Source organism: Haliotis asinina, chromosome 10, assembly GCF_037392515.1.
Source record: "Haliotis asinina isolate JCU_RB_2024 chromosome 10, JCU_Hal_asi_v2, whole genome shotgun sequence".
NCBI lineage: Eukaryota > Metazoa > Mollusca > Gastropoda > Lepetellida > Haliotidae > Haliotis > Haliotis asinina.
The window spans coordinates 11129517-11156237 of record NC_090289.1 but is presented as its reverse complement, the minus strand read 5'-3'; the positions used below and the strand labels follow the sequence as shown (position 1 = coordinate 11156237).

Below are 26721 nucleotides of genomic sequence, written 5' to 3'. Positions count from 1 at the left end.
CATGCTCGCCTTGATACTGTTGCGATGATACCTCCTTCTCGTCCTCGTAGGCGCTCTCAATGATCATCGAGGAGATTTCTATGGATATACAGCTTCTTTTTTGTTATATTTTCAGAACACTCCTCGTTTTTCAGTTCTGTTCTGATTTCTGAATGACACTCAAAGGAGTACCCTTAATGACGTATCTCTTCTTGTACTACTCATATTTTCCTTGGTATTGTTACCAAAATACTTCCTTCTTGCCCTCGTGGGCAATCTCAATGATGTCCCCTTCTTGTTCTTCTCATACTCGTCTTGGAATTGTTACCATAGTACCTGGTTCTTGTTTTAGAGGTTGGCATCAGGTCCCAGGGAGGAAAATGCTCTCATTTAATGGACATTTGTCCCAACCATATCAATTTGAATGGATCTTCCCTAATATCAAATAAGAAGAAATTTCACCGCTATAATTAGTGTAATACAATACATGACATGATTATATGTGCACTTTGTTAAATCAGTATAATATAGCGAATAATCATTAGTCGTGTTCGATCATATACACACACATGGAAGTACAAGTGTTCCTTGGTTCTGTTTCCGGTTTCTTCACCGGGAATGTATTGCACTGTGAGTGAAATTCTGGAAATAAATTCAGGAACGCCTGTACTTTTCATGTGTTCCCGTCTTTGTTTGAGTGAGTATAATATTTTGATATGGTCGAATGAACTGCTAACTCAAACATTCGGGTTAACAGAATGTGAGCAAATGACAGATGGCTGAACATCGGCTCATCACCTTTGTCTTGTTAAAAAAACAAGGTTTAAGAAGTTTGACATTGGATAGAATTGACCCGTGAAGGTTCGGGGTAGAATAGGCCTTCAGCAACCCATGCTTGCTATAAAAAGCGACTATGTTTGTCGCAAGAGGCGACTAACGGGATCGGGTGGTTAGGTTCGCCGATTTGGTTGACACATGTCATCGGTTCCCAATTCCACAGATCGATGCTCATGTTGTTGATCACTGGATTGTCTGGTCCAGACTTGATTATTTACAGTCCGCCGCCATATAGCTGTAATATTGCTGAGTGTGGCGTAAAACTCAACTCACTCACTCACTCACTCACTCACTGAAGATACAATCAGACACAAAATCCACTCACCTTCACCATTTAGATGGTATCCCACCAAAGCATAAACCTACTCACATATCCCTATGTTTGCTTTCAGATTCAAATTACACCAGATACAATGGACAAAGAAGTAATGTTTCCCAGACAAGATATAAAACGTCCATAACGGTTAAATCGATCTCTGTACATGCAATAAGTGTATAAATATAATACGACCATCCACCCGGCCTAGCGTGTGGAAAAATAATTCACAGGGTCACATTTACTCTTTTCACTTTAAACATCTCGTTACTTGTGTAGGTATGATCAAATGGGAACACAATTTGATTCTTCAAACAATAGAGTCACGTTTGTCTTTTAGGAAATAGAGACTTGTAAACATAAAAATGCATAGATTTGCAAAGGAGCCAGTAGGTCATTTCAATAGCGTAATGGGATGGGAGAACTTTATCTTGACCTGAATCACAGTAAAACGTGTTTAGATGTATTACTTTTGACAAAAATATTTTTTGTATTGATAATAGTGCTCATAATAGTGTTCCAATCTGTAAGAAGTGCAGCAATTGACACGAAAGAAAGAGATCAACATGTGTCTATATTCCTCCGAGATTGGCATCTGAAATTGACACCGTTTTCTTAATACTCTATTTCAACGAGAAACAATAGGTACACGTGCTATGGTCATTGAAACATGTTTCTTTTACGAGAATTGGCACGGTTTTCAGCGGATTTATGGTACTTAGTTTGGCAAATGTGAGGCGTGTCGTACAGATATGTTTTATCTAACGCAACTGATCACAATGGTATTGAAGATGAAGGGCAAATAGTATCGTTTCAACAAGGTTGTTATGTTTTAGTAAACTTAAGTGTAAAATTCTGCTTCTCATCACATAATGCAGGTAGTATTTGTCAAAGGTATCAGAAACATTCTGACACCTGTGCATTCTCTACATCGTCTTCTTCACAATTCACTTCACTAAGGGTCGTCGATGCAGTAATGTTGTCAAAGCGTTTTCTCTGAAGGGATTGATTTGATCCCTATTTGGGATTATATGATGTGACTGAGTATGGTTTTACGCCGCCTTTAGCAATATTCCAGCAATATCAGTTCCGGAGACACCAGTAATGGGCCTCACACATTGTACCCATGTGAGGAATCGAATCCTGCCGTTTGGCAGTATAAGGACTGTATGCCCTTGGATAGAGGACAGACTTGCGCGTGTCTCTTAGTCTATAATTGTTTAAGTGTATGCAAGTGTAATATATATTTATATAAATTTTATAATGTAAGAAACCATTGTTCCAATAAACAACATCCCCCTCCGCTTGAAAAGTAGGATTACTGTACATGTACATCCCCGGGCGCATCATTCAGTCTTATAGATCAATACAAAGGTTACTGCTTACATTTAGTCTCTGTTAAACTGCATCATGGCTGCGTTGCACATAAAATATGCATATCAAGCTATGTACATGATGTTCGTTGCTTGTTAGATAGCATTAACTTCGTAAACAGAATGTGTGTGAAATAAACACTGTTTTTGTTGGCTGTTAAACTGCCTACTCAGCAATACTCCAGCTATATGGCGGGAAAAGGATACTGACATTTCGATGTTAACAACGAAACACATCGAGCCAAAATTATTGATTTCAGAGCATCTCATTAAATCTGTATAATAGTCCTAAATGTTTTTCGTAAAATCTGGTGTTTCTTACGTTTTTTTAATCTGTTCAAGTCATGCGCACTACTGCTTTGCGATTTTCGTTCAAATGAAATCCGACCGACAATAGGAAAGGACAATTCTCTGTGCGTGCACTGTAATCTATTCATGCCATACGGACTACTATTTGGCGATTTTCGCTCACATGAAATCCGACCGACAATAGTAGAGGATTATTCTCTGTGCGTGCACTGTAAACTATTCATATCATACGGACTACTATTTGGCGATTTTTGCTCACATGAAATCCGACCGACAACAGTAAAGGATTATTCTCTGTGCGTGCACTGTAATCTATTCATGTCATACGGACTACTATTTGGCGATTTTCGCTCACATGAAATCCGACCGACAACAGTAAAGGATTATTCTCTGTGCGTGCACTGTAAACTATTCATATCATACGGACTACTATTTGGCGATTTTTGCTCACATGAAATCCGACCGACAACAGTAAAGGATTATTCTCTGTGCGTGCACTGTAATCTATTCATGTCATACGGACTACTATTTGGCGATTTTCGCTCACATGAAATCCGACCGACAACAGTAAAGGATTATTCTCTGTGCGTGCACTGTAAACTATTCATATCATACGGACTACTATTTGGCGATTTTCGCTCACATGAAATCCGACCGACAACAGTAAAGGATTATTCTCTGTGCGTGCAGTGCGATGGAATGAGTCGGGAATAAGGAACAATCGTAGTGCGGTGTTGCATCTCTTACGCATGCCAGAATTCGATGAAAACGGATTTGAACGAGTGAGTGAATTTAGTTTTACGCCGCAGTCAGCAATATTCCAGCTTCTTGGCGGCGCTCAGTAAATAGTCGAGTCTGAACCAGAAAATCCGGTGATCAACAAACATCAGTCTCGCTCTACTCTTTTGGGATATGATGACACGTGTCATCCAAGTCTGCGAGCACGATCACCCGATCCCGATAGTCGATTCTCACGACAAGCATGGGCTACTGAGGACCAGTTCTAATCTGGATCGTCACGGGTCCACGGATTCGAATTTCATAAGCATCTTAAGAATAATTCTGAACTGTCAGGCACAAAACTCATTTTTCACTTCACATCTTGATTCTTATTCTTTTTGGACAGCATCAAACCCTGTATCCCTGGGTTTACTGAATGGTAAATATCTTCACCTGACCTTCAGTGTTGTCCTCCTAGATAAGACTGATACACAATATAATTTTCTTTGAGAATTATCTGAATGTTTTTAGAAACTGTAACCTCGATGAAACTGATATGGTGCAATACGTGGATAACATATGGTACAATTCATTGATAAGATTAATTACGCGAATCTGTTCTTTGTTTATGATATCACTACACAATCTCCTTACCGTATAAAACCTCAATTCATTATGAATTATCATGATATTGGATGGATTTTAAGGACGAAGGATATTATATCGTAACGCGATTATTAATATGTCCACGATTATATTATATTAAAACGACAGGGAATTAATGTCAGATTCAAAATAATTTATACAGATTATTAAACCAATGTTCCTGTCTGTTTCTCGGGCGTGTGGTACATTCAGCTTCATCTGTGACAGCGACTTCACAGCACCACCTCATCGGGGTCAGTTCGGCCACTCCAGCGAGCTCTTAGTATGCGTCATTGGCCCTTTTCGGATTAACTTAAATCCCAGCTAGTTCACCGCTCACGTCGCTTGAAGGACAGCCGAGAAAGCCCCGTCAAGCCTTGACATCCGTATGCGCAATTCCCTCAGACTCACACACCTCGAGGGAGGAACTTTTATATTCCTAGTCATAAAAATCTCATAAACAGTCAGTAAAGATACAAGTTTATAACATATTTCTCGCCTCTCGGGTCCAGGCCACAGGATACCGTGGACGAACGTCCAAAGTATTACTACATTCAGAAGTAATCTGTTAATTTATGAGATGCAAGTGGACGTGTTACTAAGACAAACTGTTTTGTAATACCAACACGGATATCTTGGGATAGAATAGCTTAGAAGCAAAAAATCCGACCGATATGGTCACTGGTCATATGAAAGTGACCCACGACAGTTTTATGACCGACTGTCCAGCTTTGAAACCTCGCAGCGATTATAGGATCATCGCATATTCTGAAACTATTTTTGGGGACAGGAAACGAAATTGTCTTCAGTGATATTTATGAAGGCTGAAAATGAGGGCCCGACCTTACCAGGTGCAGTGTGGTTTATGGGTTAATTCTATAAAATTATTTTGTCCATTATATTGTCATCATTATTAATTCGTTAGAACATTTTTGTGTTTTAAATGATTAAATAGATATTCTTTGGGACAAGCACAAATTTAATTTGAAAATGTATTTTTTGGTTTTCAGACCAGAATCTAATTGCTTGCTGCAGTGAAGACGGTTAAGTCATGTAATATTTTCATCACTTTTCAACCAATATCATGTTTATTATGAAAATACCATTATACTTAATTTAATCATTTACATGTGACTACTTTCTAAAAGGCAATGTGTACTTAGTGTAACAAGATGTTTGCAAGGATGTCTGTCTGTCTATGGAAGTCATCCATTCACCAAACTACTGATTACACTATTGTCAGCTAGCCATGTAATTTACAGTTGTTTTGTTTTACATGTTTTGTACAGGTTTGTTGAATTCATGCTGTCCGGAAAACCATTTTTGTTTCCTATTCAACAAAACTTATTTTCAATGATGTTTCATAACGTTTGGATCACTATATTCCCCATCAATAAATCTTTTCCAAGAAGCTTATTCTGTAACGGATTGACTTAAAATTTCGAACTTTGACTTAAGCATTCTTCCTACAAAACATCAAGGGTGTAATTATGTCGCTTTGATGACAAAAGAGCAATACTGAAAACCGACATTGGTGTCACTGTTCCCACTTGAGTGTGTCTACAAGAGTTCCTTAAAGGGATTTAGAATCGGAAACGCCCTCTTGGCTAATATCAGACACGACGGAATAACAGACCTGCCCAACAATCGCTTATCGCATCGAGATCACTTCTACATAAACCATGACCAATTGTATAGTGTATTGCAGCAAGTGACACCTTGCACCCAATTGAAATAAACATGGTTTACGACCCAAATAAAATATCAATTTGAGAAAATATTTAACCGGGGGCTGTTAGGGGAGGCCACGTCATGGTTGCCTATGATAGCTGGACTGGTCATCTGTGATCTCTGACCACTGACAGTCTGTCGGGGCGGGTGAATTACGTTCGTTCCTGACATTGATTACAGTCCGTGGACATTAAAACATAGCCGACGGCAATCTGCAATGACTTTAGCCGCGAGACAAATTTGGGCCTTGCGCCAATGCAGTTTAAGACTTGAGGGCTCGCTTTTATTACCTTTGTCTACAAAAGTAGACGAACTGCTCACCTTGAATTCGCCGTCTATCATTGTTCATAATGAGTCTCAGTGAGAAACGGTAGGCGGGGCCGATTGATCTTCCTACATAATGCAGTGATTGGAAACTGACAAGTTGCATGAAATGAACATGTCAGATTTTTCTTTGATATCAACAAGCAATGAACAACAATACGTTTCACATGTAATACTTCAATCAGCAAATGTCATCGTTCCTTTGTGCTAATTTACTTGCAGCCATTAAGTGATGATCTCAAAACATAATATTTAATCTGGAAATCCATGTTTCCCGATGGTTTATTTGTTTGGTCCAGTTTATGAATACCATGTTATGGAATGTTATGACATTATGTATCATGAATGGCTTTAATTCGTTCAATGCAATAATTCCAAAACATCTGCGCACAAAGATCCTATTAAAATCTTATGAAATCACATAAATATATCGTTTCCAGGCAACATTTTGTCCATAGAGAAATATAGTCACTCTGCTTGCCAAAATAAAGCTCCAGTACTCTATCTAGGAGCAGGTGGTGTCCTCACATAAGTCATTACGCGAAATATAAAAACAAACTATTAAGTGACCAGTTTATTTATGCATTCTCGCCAAGAACAACACTTCCCCTTAGAACACAAAGCCAATAAAATATGTTCCCGGCTCAGAAATGCAGAGGTCATCCGTGTTGATACGAAGAAAGCAGCTGCAAGACTTGTTTATCGAACACTACTGATTCTGTAAATATAATGTTGGACTCCTCACGGTTTATGTTTAAAATTACTCACAAGTCTACATTTGGTACAAACATCTTTAGAATCGTTACGTTTTGCAAACTTTCATAGTGATAAAGGCGCAGGGTATATGTTTCCGTCGTGTGTTGTAACGTTGTGGAAGGGTTTCGGATATGTCGATGGTCACAATTAACTCGACAATGTTAACTTATTCAACTTCTTGCTTAGTTGGCAATTTTTAGTCCTGAGCCACTGCACACAATCAAGTCGTATAGTAAAAATGTGTTTTCACATCTGTCTTTTCAAATAGATGTTGCATAATAGAGTTGTTTGATGTTGTACAAGGTGATACTCTTTGTTCCTTCTTATTGCCGACAGTTCTTTTTAAAAATGTTCATACGCAATGCCGGCACACACATGAACAAACTCAATAATTTGATTTGACGAAAACGCTGAACTTTTCAAAAATATCATTACGTTGTCTGTGGCACAGCTGCCGAAGCACCGCATACAATCACCAGACATAGATGCAGTGCACCACAGACGAAACATTTCTGCTGTTTCGCTTCACCCCAACAACAATTATGGTATATGTTTCGTTCCTGAACGAATGCGTTTCACCTCATGATGTCATTTATTTATTTCAACATGGTATGTCTGAAACCGATTGTCGATACGTTTCGACGCATGTCGATTCACAGTTTTTGTTAGTTCACCATTTGACAACGTACCTTTATAACTAAGCTCTTACTAGCACTTGTTCGTAAGAACCTATTCGGGTAGCTTCGTCACATCCCCTTTTCGTAATAGTCACAGTTTGGTCAGACATCGACAGAATCAGATATTGCCGAAAAATGGGAAAAAAAACTATTTCTGTGACAGAAAAAAATGCATATTATGGACGCTGTTGACATGACGTTGACAAGCCTTTTCTTTCAAAGTCGACTAACTGTTTGTGGTTTGCGCGAAGATGAGATGGAGTTTGAATGTATTTTTTATGTGAAACTAATTATTTGTAAACAGTTGTCATTTGACATGTAAAACGAGGACAGATCACAAAATTGTAATTTCCTTGCTTTCATCTGAATTTGCGGGAAGGTTGTAACTTATCTGTGCCCAATCTTGCAAATGACAAATATCTTTTCTTGCCGAGCTTGTCGCGATAGGATCTCCCAGCTTGAAAAACGCGCCAACTTGACCCAAAATGGACAAAGGTTGCTGCAAATTAAACCATAATCCCCCATGCTCTCTTTGCCACAGAAGGATCTATATTATGATGCGGGATTATTTGGGCTTCTCAAGGGAGCTATGTGGTTCCTTATCACTGAGAAATTTATTCATACGCTATTGATTTGTAGCATTGATGAAGAAATAGAGCCAAATATGACAAAACGTGCACGTTAGAAGTTTGCGACGGCTTGTAGGGCGCAATGTCTCGACAGAAAATCTCTTTGTTTTATTAATATCTCGTTTTATCCGCTCTTTATCTGCAATTTGTCTTGTTGATATTTGAATAAACCGATCCATTTGTTTTTGTATCAGAAGAAACTATTAATCACAAATGTTTCGAGGATAATGCTTATGATATAAACTTAAATTTGTCGGCCACCTCCTATCAAGGTTCATTTATTAATGGACATATTGGAAGTTGTCGCAAAGCTCCAAGCGGAACGGTTGATTCGTTGTTCACGAGCTTGCTCTGGTGACGATGTTAATTCATCGTTCCTGCGTATGAAGATGCCGTCTTCGAAGCTGGCTTAATGTGCTGAAAATTAATTAAAATATAGGCGACAAAAGTAATAAGCTTATGTTCAAGAATCTCTATCATCTCTATGATGACATCATGTGATGACAAAAATATGGTCATATGCTGCCCATCCTTGGCAAGACAAGTACATTGTGTACGCATAATAAACGAAAATGCATTTTACTATGATATCAAATAGCTGTCATATCAGGTAAAATTCTATTCAGCGTTTACGTTTGAAACACGAAAAAAATACAAACTTCAAAGATATGTTACTGAAACCTAATATTAATGCCAGACACATTAAGGCCACAAAAACAAAATGAAGGTTTGCTAATTTTTATTCAACATACCTCGCTTTGGTTACGACATGTTCATGACAACGTACAGTGCTACAATCGACTGATAAAACTGCGTGTCATCAGTAGCGCGTGAGTTTAGTTTTAAACCGCTTATTGCAACATTTCAGCAATATTACGGCGGGGAACACATTGTATGCATGAGAGGAATCGAACACGAGTCTTCGGTGTGACGACCGAACGCTTTAATCATTACGCTACTCCACCCTGTCATGAGTATGATGTGAACATAAACAGAGCATCTTCACGACTTGCAAACAACAACCAACCTGTACCACAACATAAGAACATGAAATATATTGGACAAAATACCTAAGGGATATTGGTATTTTTTCATTGATAATTTATCAGTGTGTCAGTGGGTAGAGAGGTCATTATTCACAATTTCAACATTTAGGTATACCCCTAACCATGTTTGCCCAGTATATATGCAAATATTGTGTGCAGAGCATTTTCAAAGGTTTCTCATGTGTAAATGTTTCCTCCTGTTTAAATGTTTTCTGAATAAAATACACATATTCGTCTTCGCAACATAAACAGCCAGAATGGGATCTTTATTTGCCTGTGTTAGTGTTCAAATGTTCGTTAATCAATACAACAGATGTGATACAAAACATTGTAAAGAAGTGAGTAACATGTAGTTTAAATACCCGCATTTGCGGACAGACTGTTCCGAATTAATGGAGCGGGATACTAGCTTAGCATTTCAGAACACCCGGTGTCATACTAATTTAAGCACATTCTTAGGATAAATCGTTGCAGCACAACGGACATTTTTGGAGATTTTTGGATTATTTCATTTAAGGGAATTTTATGAACGTTTTTAATTAAATCCGTCATATCATGGACCTAAACGTATCAATTCATTCGAGGCTCATTTTTGTCCCTCAAGAGGATGTGTTCCAGTAACAGATGAGTTGCAGCGTGTGTTCGAAGCTCGAGTTTAGTACTCCCGTCGTAATGTCGCTGGGATATTGCTAAAAACTCTTACCACTATTAACAGAATTTTATATAACAGTTCGAAATGTCCATTGCCAAAATGTATGAAACCTTCCCTGGTTGATCCGGGAATACATTATTAACTTAAGCTGAAAACATTAACGGAACTAAAGGTGTCGATTTACTTCGTATGCCTTGGCGACCAAAGACAGATTACCTTCAGAATGTCTTTTAGGTACTTTTCGCATGGCGTTGTGTAGAAGGATAAGCGACTTGTAAACGCCCCTTGAAACTAAGTAGAATTGATTTCCCTTCTCTTTCCCAGTCTGACACCAAAGCCCATGTGAAACTGTACGAACAGATGCATGTTATGTTTTATAAGTTAATTATTTTTGAAAATCAATATAACAGCTGTCACGAAACACATATAAACAAGCTATGAAATTCATATAGACCCAAAAAACATTGTTAAACCTCCTGCAAACTAATTGTACAAAAAACTTCAAATATTCTTGAAAATAATTTACAACAGGAATTTATATTATTGCGCAATATGACATGCGGGTGTTTAATCAATTAGGCCATTTCAGAAACAAGAGACAACCGTTTACTAACATATGCTGCTGACACCTGTGACGACTCTTTCTTTTCTTTAGACTTGTAAACAAATTACTTTTTAAAAGACTTTAGAAACGAACATTTTAGTGTTTCAACAGCATGATACGTGTCGACTACAAAGATATATACATTTGGTCTGTTGTGGGGAAATGATTCAGTTATCACCCAACTGGTTTATTTTGATTGTCTGACCCGGATGTTACGCAGGCCTGATCGATATATATCGCGGCCGGGAACCAAGGGATGCCGACTGAAATGTATTTGTAACAGAGTTGCCTCCCTTTGGGTGTAAGATCCCACAGGAGCGGGTTTGATCCCAAGCTGATTCTAACTTCGTATGGAGGCAACATTAATAGTTTGCTTTTGGGTTTCGTCAGTGTGATAAACATGTAAGATCTGCATATGCATACGTCAGCATCTTTATGCGCCACTGCATCCATCCTCCTTTCATTGAAAGAAGGTGAAGGGACGAGTATGAGCTAATACCATCTGATGTCACCGGATTTTTGTGAAAAATCGTGGTCAGGATCGCTGACTTAACTGATTGAAGGCTTTTTTCTTCTTTATTTTTTCTTCTACGTTGGCAGAGCCAGTGGGGGCGTCAGGGGATTCAAGCCCCTGCTTTCCAAATTCCTGGATCCGGCCATGATATCCCAACTGCGTAGAACGATGTTCATACTGTTGATCACTGGATTGTCTGGTCCACACTCGCTTATTTACAGACCACCGCCATATAGCTGGAAGACTGCTAAGTGGAGTGTTAAACAACAAACCAACCAATGATCACAACAGCTTCGGCGGTGTCTTTCAATTTATATGTTAATTTGTTGGGTTGGGTCAACGTTAAATTCGTACGCTTCAAAACCACTTGTCCACTTTTATCATCATACTTTTGAGAGACCTTCATTTGTGAAACGGTTTTGGAAACTCACTCACTCACTCACTCACTCACTCACTCACTCACTCACTCACTCTCTTACACACTCACACACTCACTCACTCACTAACTGAAAGTCAAATTAGCAGTGAAAGAGACCAATGAAATTGCCAGATCTGTTTCATATTTCGAGACGGGCTTGAAGAAAGTGACAATAGGCTTTCCACAAGACTGTGCATGTCGACTTAGCTATCCAATTGCCAGCTGTCCCTTTATGTCCAGCAAATATTCATCTGTTTATTCCGCACCTTTGGCGTCCATACGAGCATGTTTTGTCTGTGATAACCCTGAAAACACCCTTGCACAAAAGTCGATTGATCACAGTAACAACATCTAGCGCCTTAGTAAACATAAGAACAGATTCCTAAAACATTTATGACAGACTCGAGGAAGTCATTCCAAGGATAACAGGATCCAATTTTGACGCATCAGTGACCAAAATATTCTCCGAAGGTTTTCCTAATTTGAACACAACCATATGTTTCCGTGTTTGTTCAGGTGGACACTTGCCTTGCCTTTGTGTGCGTCTGTGTGTGCGCACGTGTTCAGGGCCTTTGGTCGGTTTGTTGTTTAACACCGTACTCAGCAATATTCCAGCTAAGTGCGACGTATCGGTGTAAGTACTAACCCCGTTATCAACCATTAAAGAAGTTGAGTATCCATAGAACGTGATTTTCCGTCACATTTACGACTTCTAAAATGTCTCTCAAAGAAATATTCCAACTATATGAAGGCCGTCAGTATATAGTGGAGTCTGGGCAGACAGTCCAATGTTTAATCTACGCGACTGGGATTCGGTGACCAAGGCTCTGACCACCCGATCAAGTTTGACACTTTTTACGATTACTATGGGATGCTAAAAACAAGTCCAACCTGGATCCTCACCGGGATCAGGACCACTGACAATACGGCTCTTTGTTTGTGATACACACAGGCGTGCCAGCGGTTCAGTCGTTCGTTGGACCGAGGTTTGGCAGAGGTTCCTATCCTATGGTCACGATTACAAAGTTTAAATTTAGGCGCAAATGTAACTCTGCCATGTACAGAATGGGTGCATGTTGTTCATCGCTGCGCTTTCAACGTATATCAAACTGACTTTGGATCCTGTCTACATTAGACAAACCAGTGGTTTATATTAGGAGTGCAGCTACTCCAGTCGGATAACAGGATACGCTTGATTCGTTCCAAAAACAAATCTCAAATCAAACTGTACCTGTTTCCACATGACGAAAGAGACAGTGCAACGTTTAACTTTAGCCAACCAATCTCTCACTCATATGTATCTTCCTTAGAGGTCCATAAAACAACTTGAAAATGAAAATTCTTACTGATGTACATGTAAAGTGAGATAATACTCCCCAGAGTTCCGTCGCGCATCACGATCAATTTTGCGGTGCTGGAATTCCATATTCGCTGCGAATTTAATCTTTCTTTTGCACACTACCCGTGTACGTGGGTCTTACGAAAATCTGAACTGCTGAACACGTCACTTGGGGCCTTTTTCCACAAAGCATACCATAACGGATATTCGCACTGTACGAACAACCCAGACAAATTAAAGCACGGACACTTATGATATTTGGATTCGTTGATTTCACAAGTAGTTCAGTATATGATTATTAAACAACATGCTCCAACCCTATTAACCGAATAACTTCAAAGGGTTATGATTGTTATCGTGATAACACGAACACAACTTCAGCGTCATAACTAGACTATGAGGTAAAATGTTAAAAAAGTTAATGGTTCAAAAGATGTTTTTAAAAAATAGTGAAAACCAATCTGGAGTCGTTTGATACGGTCCGCTTATCTAGACTTGTCCCTTCGCAGGCTACGTCACAACGTTGACGTAGAAGCATTGACGCAGACAATAAAACATCAACACCTTTTACTCGTGTTGTTTCGTTAACATCAACAAACATTGTCAACAATGTTTCTTACATCCACACATTTTTGTGACACCTGGTGTTTTTAATTACTGTCATTGATCGATTTATCTGATTTTCATTGCAATTTTGCCTTGTTACCCTCGTGTAGCCCTGGATAATCTCCCCTTGTTGTTTTGTTGCTTTACGTTTTAGATTAGAGCGGAGAGGTCATTCGTGGCATTAACTTAGGTCTTGGTTTACTAATAAATGAGTCTGTTTTACGAGAACTGTATCAACGTTGCTTCATTCGGCTCATCAGTCTGCATATTTATTGTTGTGTAAAGACTTGGCAAATAGCCGCATGCTATTAACGCCATGTGTCGTAGAATTTGATGGCGTATTTCATGCTTGATCCTTCATCGTTGACAGTTTGTCGTTTGTCATTGTGATTGTTTCTCATGTTTATGCGTAACTAATGAATGCTATGATAATGAAATAATCACATGGTCAAAGTGTGTATTGGTAAATCTAAAACCAATTCGTCAATTCGACAAATGTGTTTAACCATTTCGTTCGGATCAACGAACACCCGTAAACACCGACTCTTCGTCCCCATGAACGAGAGGTGAGCGTGATTTGGCATGTGGGTCATTGTCCATCGTTTGAACATGTTAGCCGTTGTCCGACTTGCTAATCGGTAAATCCATTCATTCGCAGAGGCCAACTGTGTAGGACAGACTATGTGGCGGCTCGGATAGCTAGCTGTGCATTCGCCCCTTTCCTGTCTTCATTGTGATTTATTCGGTGACGTGGCCCAGTAGTTTAAACGTTGTCTCGTCTCGTCTGTGGCCTCTGTTCGATCTCCACATGGTGCAATATTTTAAAGAAACTCTCCAGTTTCTCCAGCAGTGATATCGTTAGGGCATTTCTAATGCGGCATAAACCTATATTCACACACATTGTAATAGGCCTATACTTACAGTGGATTCATTTTATCCGGATGCGATTGCTTACAATGGTGTTTTGGGTCCTTTTTCTTAGCGGAATACGTTAGATTGTTTTCCATACTCACAAGGACTTGAAAGTCCTATATTTTGCGCTCTCCCTCACCCACTCACAAGGACAAACCGAGAGAACCCAGAGTTGGGTAAGCCGAATGCGTTGTAACAGGGAACCGAACCGGGACCTCTTGTACAAGGAGCAGGCACAGGGGGTATGGTGAGTTAAACGTATTTAAGGTCCCCCATTTCATAAACAACACTGACGTTAGGATACAGATACAAACTTATGTGTCCTATCAATCTGAAGATTTAATCTGAAGAATAGTTACCTGAAATGATGAGTATTAAAAAGTGCAGTTGTTGACAATTATTGACCACATTTGCATAAAATTCACAACTTATTACCGTTTTATTCGATTTATTTCGAGATGTGTCTTTTGTGTCTTCATCCATTGCGTCACTGACATTACAACATGCTTAATTTTCAAATTTGCTTCCGTATTTATATCCACGATTCAAATTATTTCTCCATTTATTTTTTAAAACAAGACCAAAAAAACCCATATAAATGATTAGGTATAAAGAATATTTTATAAGCGTAAATATGGTTAAAATAGAAGAACATTAATGGTCATGAGAAAATTAAGTAGGCATTATGAAGATCTATACATCCAATTGCAAGTTAATATTGCTTCCATAAAAATATGATTGTAACCTCTGTAATAGTACCATTTATTTTGCTTATACAGAAGTGGAACTCACACGGATTTATCACATAAGGGTAGATTTTACAAATCTATTAAACTGATATTTTATTCTACTTACAACAATTGCCTGATAAACATAAAATTGCTTTAACATTGTCCAGATTATCGTGTCATCAATTACTGATTGAGACCGGTAGATGATACAGATTTGACATTTGTCCTAAGAAAATGTACTGTGTGTGTTATGAATGACATTGGAGACGAATACCTCCATGTGTTTAATTATTTTAAAACTTTGCGAAAAAAAGTATTACAAATGTTGTACATCAAGAGACCATCTGTAATTAGAAAGTTTGTTTCAAAGTAAAAATGTCTGGGATTTAATTTAATTGTCAACCTTTCGTCGCTCTGTTTTCCGCAATTTTAAATTGACGCCATTACTTATTTAATGTTTTGACCTCTGTAATCTTCATCGTGCTGCGTATGTAGCTTTGAGAGAAATATTGTTCAGCTCAGTTCAGTAACAATGACGTACAACATACCTCCATTTTTCATTTGAATATTTACCGCTTGGGTGTTCTGATCGTAAACCATGACACCGCCATATTGCTGGAATATTGATGAGTACGGCGTAAAACTAAACTCACTCACTCCCTAAACAGGGAACGGTTATTATTATGTAGTGCATGTGAACGGGATGGACAGGTCAACTTTAAACATGGATAACCTCTATAAACCACGACCTTTATTTGGTGTTGTGCGAGATTGGCAACAAAGATAGGATTACAAACTACTCGGCCCCACAGTCCCTTAACCAAAATATTTTGCGTTTCTACCAAATCATTCAATCATGCAACAACCCTAAATAAAGCAAGAGTAGATTTCTATCAGGCTTTGGTGTCTAGGGCCCCATGCGCTATAGAGTTGTCGAGAGACTAGACCATAATCAAAGACAAGTCATGCCTCCTTTTCGTCAAACACGTGCTGTCGTTGTAATTGACGTTGTTTGATCCAAGTCACAAGGCGTACATACAAGGCCTCACTAAAACTCTCTAAACGTTTTGTGGGAGCAAAGTGGAGGACGTTTCCAAATTTGGTGCATCAGTCACAAAAATGTCTGATGCAATTCCCTATATTGACGTAAATCATGCTACGTTACGTTACCAAATTACAAGACTTAGCATATGATTATAACGGGTGCCACCGGTGGGGCAACGTACACTCAGCTTTTCGCTGTGATTCACAAACACACGCTCTGTCATGATATTGCATGGTGAGAGTCACCGGATTGTGCTGTTGAGACCCGATTTGTTTGCAAACAAATATCTGCTGATACAGTGAAAAATGCACAACCGACTCTTAGCAGAGAGGTTTTTTTTATGAAAGTGGAAAGGGTTTTGTGGCTTTTGTTAAGTAAATCAAAGGAAGTGATGTCACACCATATGAAATGTGCCACTTTTCACGGGCGTTTTCTTTTTTTAATTTCTCTGACACAGCCATGGAGGGTATGGCTTTCTGTTATCCCTTGTTTTGAAAGAGTCGTCATAATAATTGTCGTGAGATTTGTAATAATGTGTAACACACAAGGAGACTGGTTCGTATGCCTCATAGTACAAGCAAACATAAAGGGAAGGAAAAATGAGTTCACACAGATTCACTGACCCATGAGCAGTTGCTCATTCCAAAACAGTATTATCATCCCAAATTGTGACACAAACACCAAGGAAGAGGAACGGATATTTAGTGAATTGACACATCGAAACACTTCTCCAATTGTTCAATGGCCGCGTCGTAGAAAGAAAGAAAAGAAAGAATGAATGAATGTGTGGATGACTGTTGCTGCACGCCGACGCAGCAATGAACGAAAGAATAATTCAATGAATGAATGTTGCTTCAATCAAGAACGAATGAATGTTCCTGCACGCCGACTCAGCAAATAACGAATGAATCATTGAATGAATGAATAATAATTATTGAACGAATGAATGAATGAATGAATGTTGCTGCACACCGCCTCAACAGTTTTACAGCTAATAGTGGAAGAACATACAATATCAGTCAATAACTTTACACATAGACCTAAAAAATGTTAGATTATTTTTCTTTTGGCACAGACCATGGTATACTTACAAGAGCACCCATGCTATAATTACAAAGATAGGTTTTGTTTCCAAAATGACTTCGGGTTGGAAAGACTTGAAAACATCCAACATCTTGTCTCTGAAGAGACTGAAGCGTTCGTTCTTTACCAGACCCTGATAATTTTAAGCTGTATTAAAAACCCCGCATACAGCTCCTACTGAGCATCGTGTGCCACGAAAGCAACAGCTTGTAAAACAGATTTAACACAGTTCTTTTTCCAAAATGAAATATAGACTTCTTTTGTCCAGAAAAGTAAGTGCCGTGTGTTAGTCGTGCCACGCATCTGGACTCAACAATAGCCATTACTGCCAAAATAAACACAACACAAGTCATCGTACCCGTTGGTGTGATGTTTGTGGCGGTGAGATGTTGCCAGGGCGAGAGCTGCTGCTATGAGTGTGATGAGATCAGGGTGGGGTCATTGTGAAATGGTCATAAACCTCTTCCAGGTGGACAGTCCAGGTGGGAAGTTCACGATCGCCAGTGGTCAATCTACTCCCTGTTTATCCACCGCTCAGGGTGTGACGATCTGCAAAGTACCGTACCTGATTTATTAGCGTTACTCGTCATACCTAAAAGCTTTTATTCACGGGGTGCAAGCATATTCACAAACGTTTATAGATTTGGATGTGAAGCCACATAATCGAGGAGACAATACCAACTGCTCCTCGATGTGCATGAAAGAATCTATGGCGTTATAATGATATCAACATGAGCCTTTTGTACGGATAAAAGAAATAATCCTCATGCTTACACTATTATCCTCGTATATTCTCATGTTAAATGACAGAATCATTTTCGTATAAACGACGTCAAAAACGCATTAGCCGAACGTTAATTCACAAAACGAGATAACGGATTTGACAAAAATAAGGATCAAACTGTTTGTGTCGAACTCGAATGACTGTACATAACAATGTAACTTATATTACTAGCGCAGTTATTGTCGAAGTATCGTTTAAAAATATGCTACTGTTAACAGGTTATTCATCTCAGTAGCTGTACATGCTGCTCGAATTTCTGGGAACTCGAAACTTCTATTGTCCACAGGAAGTCTCCGGTAGTATTCTTGCGCTAGAACTCAAAAGAAAGGCAGCAAATTTAGGTTTCGTCTTAAAATAACACCCGACATGTGACCATTGTTTTAATGTCATGGTATTATATCGAATAGCTTTCTAAGTCTATTGTCTTGGAACCACACCCACATTTTATATCTCCTCCCACTAATCCCGAGACAATGATATGCTAAACAGATTCTGATGTAACGTCACGGAGAAGATGGGTTTTGTGGGCTGGATTTTCTTTTATATTTGCAGAGACTTGTCAGTAGTCCAAAATGGCCATTAGTATAAAGACATGCACGGGTTGGCTGGGAAAAAGATTAAAACGTCGTAGACATCCGCCAGAACAGCCACCCATTGTGTCTGAAATATGACGGTAAAGGCGACACTAAAGCGCCAACTGTTCACGTAATTTCGTACATGATGGTTTTATGTTGTGCATCAGTACGTTCGGATCATATCTTCAGAAAGTTTAAAACATGTTTGTCCAAACATATTGAGATCTGTTTTCTTCAAGTATAACTAAAGAAATGGTGGCTGGTTCCAAACAGGAAAACACTTGTTATCCAATGTTTGCCAAGAAAACAATTTATGCCATCCCTGGATGATAGTATAGACAGCATGTGAAATTTGGGGATAGGACGGTGGAGGCTTTTCCATTGGCTCCAACCTGCAAAGAAGTTGAATGGATTATCTCAAATAGTTATGAAAAGACCTTTTCCTTAAACTGATTCATCCTACTGGTCTAGGAATGAAAAACAAAGCGTCTCATTCGATTCATATAAAGTCTTCGTTTAAATATTTCACAGAGTGCTGTTCCGAACATGTTCAAAAGTCGATCAAAGCCTTCGATAACCCTTCAGAAGATGTATGTTGGACGTGCGAAGGACGCAATGGCGTTACTAGTATCATGTCTTCACGATGTCTGGTACCTTTTCCCTTCTGCCTTACAACATTTGCCCCCTGTGTCTTGTTAGGGCAAGTAGTGATATCTGTACATGTTTTTGTGGAGGTTCGACACAAACTCTTCTTTCAGTTTATCGCAAAACTTTAATTTCATCATCCTTCTTTCATAGTCATTACTTTGGATATTTTTTTCATCCTGCAATCGGAGATATTTTCCAGAAAGGATGTTTTTTAGAACAGTTATACAAGTTCTTGCCATCTTTCCAAACAACTGACTTTATTCTGTAACCCTTCACAGAATGTGTAGCGAGATGCAGGACGTTCATGAGTAAATGTTTGAGATATTCGGATTACATTAAGCGTATACTATCGCCCGAGCTCCCAGTGTTCTACTTGCCATCGGTCTGGTAGCTCCAGACCTTTCAGTGACAATCAGCAGTGTATGTTAATGTAGGTAATGCAAGAGCTGTCCGTGTTCTCAGCAAATGTGCTGACTGTATCGACTTGGCAGTGCTTCCTGGAACAAATCCCATTCACTGTCTGGGTTGCGTGTACCATGGACCAGGGCCCAGGGTGGCTAGTAAGCCTATTCTACCTAGCCCAACTGTGTCTCGAAATCCCTTTGCTGAGATGTTCAAAGAAATATGAGTACATAATAACAATAACAATAATAGCAGCCTACGATTCTGTACCTCACTAACGGACGTTGATTTGGCGGGAATGTTTTGACCTCCCTGAACTACCATTTTTTGTGGCTCAAGTCCTTTATGACTTGACAACTTAATCTCTGAGGTACCAGTAGGAGTTCTTTCGGAGTCATTTCTGTTAGTAGTGGAATATTTCGAATAACTCACCATCCACTCTTTCCTCATTTACATGACAGACTTTGCAATTCCTGCCAAAGAGAATCCCCCAAAACAGATTCTCTTTGTCGAGTGATGGTATGTCATTGGTCTCGACAATACAACATTCATTCATCTGAAACATGGCTGTGAAGCAGCTGCAGTCAATTCACTGAAGGTGGAAAATTAAGGCCTCTATATACCCAAAACTGCCAACTCCAGGATGCCCAATTAAAATGATAAACTTGGCCAGAATACATGTGTAGACCTAAAAAAATCCGAAGCTCCGAGCTTTTAAACGTTCGCATTAAAATAAAAAGACACAAAGCTATGCCTGTCCTTTTATAATTTGTTGTTTATCTTGACGAGACAGGGCATTCGGGGTATTGACACCCTCAGACGAATCATTTGAGAAAATAGATCTCCCCACCTCACTTTTCCCCTAATTGCATGTTTTAATCACCTTGAGAAGGGGTTGTTTGCGTAACATGAAGACTGCACTACAGAATGTTATTGTCCGCGTTTCACACACTTTTTTGTATGACCATTCTCATTTGAAACATGGCAAGGCTCATTATAAAAACCAGTCGCTCAAAGAGCGAAGGATGTTGGACATAGTCTTAATTTCAAGGGTATTTTTCCTGATGGTTATGTACTTCTGGGATGTACAGAAGCTGGTGTCAGTCGAGCAAGGTGTCGTATAGATTTGGCAAACGCTAATTTCCTCAAAGGAAGCCTCACTAAACGACACCTGCATCAAAGTTTGTATGTCTTATCTGCGAGACGAAGAGCTGAGCTATAGTATGCATCGTTTGGGTATCTCTACTGGCCTGAAAAATGAAACGGATGTTTTGGGTTTTTCTGTTGCTATTGTTGTTGTTGTTTTGTTTATTATTATGCTGCATTGATTCAGCCATCCGCATCTTGGAATCCCCAATGAATTATTTTTCATGAAAATGTTAGAACAGAAAACAGATTTAAAATGGATTTAATGAGACTGGGTGTCCAGCATCTCGTCCAGCTCAGTAACTTAATCCACATAATGGCGAGGCTCAATCATATTATCATCTTCTTCTTCGCTTGTGGTTTTTGCCAAAATGCATATCCAGGATGCAACCTGGGATAAGCAGAGAGCGGCCTGGAAGATGTTAACAATGAAATTCTTTTAAAAGGCCAATATTCAGCCTCAGACGACTTCGACACAGAACTCCTCGTCGGATGTTGTTTTGCTTAAAACCAGGGAACTATTCATATCACGTTGAGGTTTCTAACCCTTTGGACACAATGTGTTGACATAATACAGATACAAGGAGGACTCATATTGGGAACTTCTCTCGCGGAATATCAGCGCTTTTTGGAAGAAGTGCCATTCGCACCCTGGGCTGCATGTAAAGGGGCTGATGATCATCCCAACCTCTCTGACTTTTCAAGGATCATAAGCACTCTGTTTATTGACTTTATTGATTCTTTGATGTTGCTGCTGTTGTTGATGATGCTGAGTGTAGCAATATTACAATATTGTGACACAAGAAATGGATTTTACGTGTGTTAGTGTATTACCCATGTAGGGTGTGAAGATCCGCTCATTCTATGATAGACCCTTGAAGATCCGGGATAGAACTCGCCTTCTGCAACTCATGGTGGTCGTAACAGGCGACTAACGGTGGTCCGGCTCGCTGACTTGGTTGACACGTATCATCGGCTCTCAGAAGCGTAGATCGATGCTCATGTTACTGATCACTGGACTGTCTGGTCCAGACTCGATTATCCACAGGCATCCGCTATATCGCTGGAATATCGTTGAGTCCGACGTATAATTGAACTCAAGCACACACACTTGCCCACACGCCCTCACGCGCGCGCACATACACACACGCGCGCACGCACACACACACACACACACACACTCATACAGCACAGAGTGTGCATTAGTCTTTTATTTCCCAGTTACACCATTACATGGGCGATATTTATATAATCCAAACAGAATTACTAATTATATTGAAGGCATTACCATTGCAAATAGCATTTTTGAAGGACACGTTTCAATACACGTGTCGATTTACTGACAATACACTTGAGAATACACTCAAAATCACTGTCAAAAAAGTATATTTGGGTGCAACCTCTACAAATATATTGTTGTTAACCCACAGCGTTGATCAATTATGCACTCATTTATGGAAACGTGAAAGAATATGTCAACCTGCTTGTGTCAATAATTCCTAAAAGGTAAGATTTGCAACGTTTGTCACTTGAAATTATACATATATTCCTAGTTTTGCATTCATAGCTTAAGAACAGAAATTTCTTTCATAAACTTGACTTACAGATGGGACACTCCATATAGCCCCATGGGACATTGTCACATTCAAGTGAAGCATGCTTCACGCTCACTTTCATTCAATGTGACACACATTTACGTTACTGTTGCTCACTAAAACATTCACATTTTACTGAAATATGACACATTCACATTCATTTTACACACGACAAACTTGCCACATTCATTTATTATTCCTCATAGAAAGGTGTTTAGCACTTATGACTTGGCAATATTTTATTCAATCCTGCTTACATATTATCATAACATAAAATCAAACCTCGATGTCTCGAATGCCGGCGTCTCGAATATTATGCATACCTCGAAGTACCTGGTCCCAACCATTTGTTCTACCATCCCAGACATACCTATGTCTCGAATACATCGATAAGTCGAATTTATTACTTAGTCCCCAGCGATTCGACTCATCGGGATTTGACTGTGACACTGTAAATGTTACGTTTTATTGCATGACATTGGATGACATGATTCAGGTTGAATTAGTTCTGGGATGACATATGATCCCTATGCATGTTGAAGCATATATTATTTCTTTTCATTTGCACACAATATAGATCTTCCACATAAGAGAAATAACTGTCTGCAGTATGTGGGTGAGTTAGATGTCACTCGTCGACCTTGTTCCGATTTGTATCTTGTCATGGTGTTGTTTTGTGTTTGAATAAATTACGTTTTAGAAATGGGCACTGTGTGTTTCTCAGCTAGTTCTATGTCATATTTTCTTGCAACTATTTTTCTACATCATGTTTTCGTAAGTTTAGTTTCACATCACATTTTCCTGCAACTAATTCTATATACCGTCTCCGGGCGACTGTTTTTCCATTACGTTTTACGGCAACTATCGCCACAAAACGTTTTCTGCAAATACCTCAATGCCGTATGTTTCCTAGAACCTTTTTTGCAGTATGTAATCCTATTTCCTGAAATACCATTTCTATATCAGGTCCTCCGGCGAACCATTTCCTTCATGTTTTGCTATGTCTCTCTTCGTTTTCTACATGATGTTTTCTTGCAGAGATTTCTACCAAGCATTGCCTGCAACTATTTCCGCTTAATGTTTTCTGTGATCTTTATTGCGTAACGCTTCCTTCAATTACTCCCATACAACACTTTCCTGTAAAAACTTGTAATCATGTTGTTCCGCATTGATTGTATTTTGATGTGATACATACCTTTTCGGGATGAAATATATTTTTCATTTAATGCTTACTTGTTTCGTTTTCGCAAAATTAGGATGTTTCTATGACAACCAGTAATAGGTCAACAAGTAAACATCTAAATGGATATTTAATATTTAAATCTAATATGAAAAGAAAATCTATTTAGTTTAACTTAACCATTCTGTCAGTTTCAAAACTGAAACCCAATATCATCCATTCATATCTTTTTAAGCTGTTCCCTTAAAAAGCAATTTGTCATTTTCCCGTTTCTTGTCGCCGAATCAACTGAATGAGTTGGCCACGATATCAATAACATATGCTTATGTCTGTATGAATATATGATTGATATTACAATTTCGACTAGTATATAAATATATAATTATCAAAATGTCAACTAATTCTACAAACGGACAATCCCAAATGCGTGAAAGCTGGGGGTTGTTTTTATAATTGATCAAAATCATCCCAATTCATGCCACTACTTTTCAACAGCTCCACACAATAGCCCTTCAATTCCCCAGTCCCAAACAACTGCTTGGTCGGTTAAAAGCTTAACAAAAGCTTCCATGTGAATTGGACAAATTTATGAAATTTAATATTAAAAACAATATTCCGTGTCATGTTCGCGTTTGGGAGGCTGCGTGTCGCTCTCTACATCTTCATTATAAGAAGGGACCCCCAGCGGTTTTATAGCTACCCCGTTGAGTCTCTAAAGCATTAATATCTTTTCCTCTTTTCTGTGAACGCTCTAGAATCCATCGTGTTTTGGTGCTGATAACAAAACATAACATCAGCTGCCTTTGCCATGATATCATGCACCTAATGCACTTTTGCAGACGTTTTTCTCTGTTTATTTTGCGAGAGTTTTCATCGTTGGTTCTAAGTTATGCTTGTTTGAAGGAAAAAATATAACTAAAATATTATTAGCAGATGGTTAGAAGATACTAATGACAAATGGACTTTCAAAGGATTGGAAGTTTTTGATATTCTTTTTGTATGTAGATTTTAGTCTAAAACGCTGTCCAGTAACGGTAATATATATGAAAACTGTATTCAGAAATGTTGTACTCACTTCCTATCATCTTTAGCTTATATGAGTTGATTTCATTGTATATTAGTCATAGTTTAAATTGACAAGAACACAGTGTATAAATGATATATCCGTTCTCTTTGTATCTCTCGGCGATGTTTTTCAAAACAATGGAACATAACGTTATGGAAGAGACATTTCGTTTCTCACATCGGAAAAGAAAAAACCCGTTAATTTTCATCCCTGAATAATTGCACAGATTTACGGGTAATTTATAATTACCATGGGATACAGGGGTGGTATCAGGTTTGAAATTGATGTTACATGGGCTAGATGTCAATAGTCATTACTGTAATCGTTATTACAGTAAAAACCTTGAAAATGCCAACCCCTTTTCTATCTCAGCATTAAGAACTCAAACATAACACATCATTAGAATCGGATGCCGTTTCGTCCACTTGTCAAGAACAGAGGCTATTGGGAATCAACACCCATGAAATACTGGGATGGTAATTAGTATTATTTGCGTTTTACAATATTTCAAGTTCCTGTCGGTTTTTTAATCGTGATAATTGTTGCCTATGGATGTATTTGACTGGGACGGCTAATGAAATATGCAGCGCTGGATTTGAAAAGGGCGCACACTTGACGAACTGTCAGAGCCTCGCTGAAATGAAATTGATTACTCCTGCATTGCAATTGACAAGCGAAATGTTCAAGGTTTGAAATATATGGCCTAATTACAACCTGTGCCAGCCCCTCTAGACATTGGAAATTTATGTTACGGGGTAAGAATGTTTAATTGTATAACCGACATTGACGGAGAAATGTTTGATTGGGGAAGAAATATGTTATGCCGAAACTGTTAAATTTATTGAGCAAGATGTAGGTGTGGAATTTTGAGAATGTTGAATTTGCATAAACGGTGTTGGAGCTTATTTTGAAAGATAAGTTTTGTAGTGTATTTATATCACGAAAACCTACAATTTTAGCTAAAGACCGAAAAATAATCTACATCTTCGGCGTATTTTATGAGGAGTGATTTTTCATGGTTTTGTAGCAAACTAAATAAATTCATTTTCAAATGTCTAAGAAATTTCTTTTCAACAAATCCGTTGTTGACGATCGTTGTCTATTTGTCACATGAACTTCAGGTAAATGCGAGATATCATTTATCTCATATATGCATGCTGTATCCATATATAAACAGGATAATATTTAAGTAGTGCACATCTTAGGTACACAGCGTAAACAGAAAATTAAGACATACACATTTGTTTAGTGTAAGCAATTAAATAAATACACAAATACAATTTATTTATAATATAGTGATAAAAATATTTGTCTAACATTACCAATATTTAATGCCCATCAAAATATGTTTATTGGATATTGGGCATATATATATAAAAACCCAAACATTTACGCCTCTTAACACTTGAGACTCGTTGTTAAGCCAGGCAATAGGCCTGATGAGAGTTGTTTATTGCAACATCGATAATTGACAGATAAAGATGCCATAAACTCGTCACTGGCAACGTCGCATGTGTAATAGACACATATCTATTGTCATCTGTTGAATTTCACTCTCAATAATGGAATTATATCGCCTGGGGATGCAAGCAAATCCCGCCCATTTTGAATCAACGTCAGTCGGATGTACATGTCAATGACGTTTTATTCTGCCAGTCGGCTTTATGAGGGAATGCCATCAAATGTAACAAAGTGCATGTTTATATGTATTGTTTAAACGCCAGACGTTCGAATTACATGTCATCTCACGAAATGTACATCGCCCGGGATACATGCATGTCTATTTCGGTTTCCAGGTTGTCAGTTGCGCCAGCTGAACGTACGTCATTTTCAGGTAGGTAGAATATTGTTAATTTAATTCACCGGTTAGGATTCACGATTTTCTGTGATTTGTTTATACGTGTTACCAATTTGATGTTAGGGCAAATGCATATATATATACATGCATATATGTGAGCATTTGTTCCTCCCTATCTCTCTCTCTCTCTCTCTCTCTCTTTATATATAAGGAAGAAATGCTCACATTTTCATGCTCATCATTATTTTGAAAATGATTTTAAAACGCATGCATATGCTCAT

General features: G+C 38.6%; 1 long non-coding RNA gene across 1 annotated transcript in view; it reads left to right on the top strand.

Annotated features, from left to right (window-relative positions):
* LOC137298440 (uncharacterized) overlaps nucleotides 1–26721 on the top strand; it is a 105888-nt gene that overhangs the window by 34809 nt on the left and 44358 nt on the right. Inside the window, exon 3 of the long non-coding RNA XR_010957747.1 lies at nucleotides 26439–26476. This is a non-coding gene — a long non-coding RNA (uncharacterized lncRNA). The remainder of the gene's footprint in view (nucleotides 1–26438; nucleotides 26477–26721) is intronic.